This window comes from Tachyglossus aculeatus, chromosome 2 (genome assembly GCF_015852505.1).
Source record: "Tachyglossus aculeatus isolate mTacAcu1 chromosome 2, mTacAcu1.pri, whole genome shotgun sequence".
Classification (NCBI taxonomy): domain Eukaryota; kingdom Metazoa; phylum Chordata; class Mammalia; order Monotremata; family Tachyglossidae; genus Tachyglossus; species Tachyglossus aculeatus.
The window spans coordinates 124576591-124580910 of NC_052067.1; the positions used below are offsets into that span (position 1 = coordinate 124576591).

The 4320-nt window shown below is 42.8% G+C and overlaps 2 non-coding genes across 2 annotated transcripts; one reads left to right on the top strand and one right to left on the bottom strand.

The window, feature by feature from the left end:
* The first annotated feature begins 3334 nt into the window (after positions 1-3334).
* On the top strand, positions 3335-3472 carry LOC119925078. Its single transcript, XR_005449749.1, has one exon. It is a non-coding gene; the product is annotated as a small nucleolar RNA SNORA7 (small nucleolar RNA).
* A 268-nt stretch (positions 3473-3740) lies between these two features.
* On the bottom strand, positions 3741-3875 carry LOC119924458. The gene has a single exon (XR_005449171.1). It is a non-coding gene; the product is annotated as a small nucleolar RNA SNORA7 (small nucleolar RNA).
* Positions 3876-4320: the final 445 nt, after the last annotated feature.

The following is a 4320-nucleotide window of genomic DNA, read 5'->3' on the forward strand; positions in this document are numbered from 1 at the left end:
ATGAAAATAAAGGCAAAAAATGCATTAGATGAAATTATTAAAGCATAATTTTTACTGCTTTTCTTTTACTTTTTAGCCCAAGAAGCCACATTGAGACCCCCGTCTGTGACAGTATAAGCAACACAATCAGGATGCCCTTTCCAGTATACAACATTATTGTTTGTAATTAGTAATGGGTTGGCTGGGGAATGATAGTGGTTGAGTTCTCTAGCTCTTACAGAAGAAAAATGATTCTGAGGTGAGAAAAATATTTTACTTTTCCTGTGGCCAATCTGACGGCTCTCAGAATGCTACTTTTAAGTAATAATTTCAAAATCATTTTCCAATTCAGGATTGAAAGATGAGATGGTTAATAGAGTTTATTTTTAAATTATGAAAATTAAAATATCACAAACAATTTAGGATGATTACTATATTTGATGTTAGAAATATGATGCCATTAGCACTGATGTAAAACCAACGAAGTTGGCTGTAACATATTGTACTAGGCTGTGCAGGAATAATGTGCACTACATTTGGAGAGTGTTATTGAGCGGTATTTTTCCACATTTTGAAGGGCATTAAAATTCTCTACCACAGAAATATTTCAGGCATATGTATTGACAATTAAAACATACATGTACTGCAACTTCGCTGCCCCATGTGGAGCTGCAGAAATTAGAATCTGATTTCTTCACGGACCTCAGAAAGCAAGTCTTTTTGCGTATCACAATTATCAACAATGATTGAATGCCTACTTTATGCAAAGCATAATTTTAAGCAATGGGCAGTTACAAAGAAATAAGAGATATGGTCCATACCTTCAAGAAACTTTCAATCTAAAACAAAGAAAAGACAAGCAATAAATGAGTATCTATTCTCCAAATAAGGATTTATTAAACTTCCTATTATTTTCCTGCAATTCTGTATTCTGCTTACTGTTTGACTTATTCAAAGATTTTAGAAATAACAATCTAGTTTGCTTATCACAATTATTAACACTGTTTGAATACCTATTTTATGCAAAGATAATTTTAAGCCCTGGAAAGTTACAAAGAAATAGGATTTATGGTCCTTGCCTTCATGAAACTCAATATTAAATGAAGAAGAGATATGCAAAAAACAGAATATCTATTTTTTAACAAGAATTTATTAAACTTCCTATCATTATCCTTTAATTCTGTATTTGCTTAGGGTCAGTATTAAAGAAAACGATATGACAGTCTTCGCAATTCCCCTAATCCAACTCTATTTAGCACCTAATGAAGCAGGACTTGGCAATAGCCAGTAAAATTGGGTCAGAAAGACAGTCAAACTGAATGTGAGCCCCAAACCCAACAATTTTTAAGCCTTATGAGGCAAGAGAAAAAGTACTATCTTAACCTGACATGATCAATCAATCAGTCAGTCATATTTATTGAGTGCTTATGGTGCGAATAGCACTGTACTAAACACTTGGGAGAGTACAATATAACAGAATTGCTAGACATGGTCCCTGCCCATAAGGAGCTTACAGTCTAGAAGAGGAGCTTACAGGTCACAGGAATATAAGAATTGCTTTTTAGAGAAGCAGCATGGCTCATTGGAAAGAGCACTGGCTTGGGAGTCAGAGGTCATGGGTTTGAATCCCTGCTCTGCCACTTGTCAGCTGTGTGACCTTGGGCGAGTCACTTCACTTCTCTGGGCCTCAGTTCCCTCATCTGTAAAATGGGGATTAAGACTGTGAGCCCCATGTGGGACAACCTGATCACCTTGTATCCCCCCAGCACTTAGAACAGTGCTTTGCACATAGTAAGTGCTTAACAAATACTATCATTATTATTATTTTTATTTTTAAGGTAACCCCCTTACCCCCCTGTGGGGGTTCCCCAAGGTTCAGTGCTTGGTCCCCTTCTGTTCTCGACCTACACTCACTCCCTTTGTGGCCTCATTCGCTCCCACGGCTTCAACTATCATCTCTACGCTGATGACACCCAGATCTACATCTCTGCCCCTGCTCTCTCCCCCTCCCTCCAGGCTCGCATCTCCTCCTGCCTTCAGGACATCTCCATCTGGATGTCTGCCCGCCACCTAAAACTCAACATGTCCAAGACTGAACTCCTTGTCTTCCCTCCCAAACCCTGCCCTCTCCCTGACTTTCCCATCTCTGTTGACGGCACTATCATCCTTCCTGTCTCACAAGCCCGCAACCTCGGTGTCAACCTCGACTCCGCTCTCTCATTCACCCCTCACATCCAAGGCGTCACCAAAACCTGCCGGTCTCAGCTCCGCAACATTGCCAAGATCCGCCCTTTCCTCTCCATCCAAACCGCTACCTTGCTCGTTCAAGCTCTCATCCTATTCCATCTGGACTACTGTATCAGCCTTCTCTCTGATCTCCCATCCTCATGTCTCTCCCCACTTCAATCCATACTTCATGCTGCTGCCCAGACTGTCTTTGTCCAGAAATGCTCTGGGCATGTTACTCCCCTCCTCAAAAATCTCCAGTGGCTACCAATCAATCTGCGCATCAGGCAGAAACTCCTCACCCTGGGCTTCAAGGCTGTCCATCACCTCGGCCCCTCCTACCTTACCTCCCTGCTCTCCTTCTACAGCCCACCCCGCACCCTCCGCTCCTCTGCTGCTAATCTCCTCACCGTGCCTCGTTCTCTCCTGTCCCGCCATCGACCCCCGGCCCACGGCATCCCCCGGGCCTGGAATGCCCTCCCTCTGCCCATCCGCCAAGCTAGCTCTTTTCCTCACTTCAAGGCCCTACTGAGAGATCACCTCCTCCAGGAGGCCTTCCCAGACTGAGCCCCTTCCTTCCTCTCCCCCTCGTCCCCCACTCCATCCCCCCATCTTACCTCCTTCCCTTCCCCACAGCACCCGTATATATGTACATATGTTTGTACATATTTATTACTCTATTTATTTATTTATTTATTTATTTATTTATTTATTTATTTATTTTACTTGTACATATCTAGTCTATTTATTTTATTTTGTTAGTATGTTTGGTTTTGTCTTGTCTTCCCCTTTTAGACTGTGAGCCCACTGTTGGGTAGGGACTGTCTCTATATGTTGCCAACTTGTACTTCCCAAGCACTTAGTACAGTACTCTGCACACAGTAAGCGCTCAATAAATATGATGGATTGATTGATTGATTGATAAGGTCAGAGTACAGAGTACCTTGGAAATACAGGATGCTTGAAGGTACCATGGGATGGTTTGTCTTGTCTTATGCTGCTGAGTCATTTCCGACCCATAGCGACGCCATGGACATATCTCTCCCAGAATGCCCCACCTCCATCTGCAATCATTCTCATAGTGATCCATAGAGTTTTCTTGGTAAAAATACCGAAGTAGTTTACCATTCACCTCTCAGGGTCACACCCGGAGAGTTTCCAGTATTCTACCAGTCTCAACCATGGGAGGGAGAGCCAAGCAGAGGCATATCCATTCCATTCCTAGCTGGGCCAGTGGCTAGTGATTGGAAGGTGATTTGCTACAAGTCTAAACTCACTGCGTGGAAGGAGCCAATGATAAATCAGTTCCCTATTTTTACCAAGAAAACTCTGATTACAGTACCAGAACAATTGCAGATGTAGGTGGGTCGTTCTGGGAGAGATGTCCATGGCCTCACTATGGGTCGGACATGATTCAATCGGATAAGACAACAACAACAACAACAGCTTACCATTGCCTCCTTCTGCTCAGTAAACCTGAGTCTCCACCCTCGACTCTCTTCTATGCCGCTGCTGCCCAGCACAAGTGAGTTTTGACTTGTAGCAGATTGCCTTCCATTCACTAGCTACTGCCCAAGCTAGGAATGGAAGAGAGTTTCTTCCTGACTCTCCCTCCTGTAACGGAAACTGCTAGAGTATTGGAAACTCTCCAGGTGCGATCCTGAGAGGATGGGATGGTTACTTTTCTTGATATCCACCTTCATAGGTCTTATCATAGATAGGAGTGGTAAGAATGTGGTATTGTTTACCAAAGGAATTTGTTAACAGAGTGTAGCAGAACATAGCAGTAGGTTCAGTTAACATTTTGGAGAAATTCATGGGCTAGAGTTCAAAATGGATAAGTAGAAGAAACTTAGAAATGGGAGAGGGAAAAAGAATGGGTGATGAGGTATCCAGGACATTAGGATAAGTAGTAAGAGGACAACTTTCATATGGCTCCTCAAAGAACCCAGCTCCCTCTAACCAGGATTTCGCTGAATTTTATCCATGAACCTGGCCTACATCTACAATTAAAGAGCTTTGCCTATTTCTCAAAAATCTCAGGAGGGGAAATTGGGGCTGTTGGAGAAGGCTGGTTGTGGGGTATTGGTTCAGTGTTGTCTTCTTCCAAGAGTT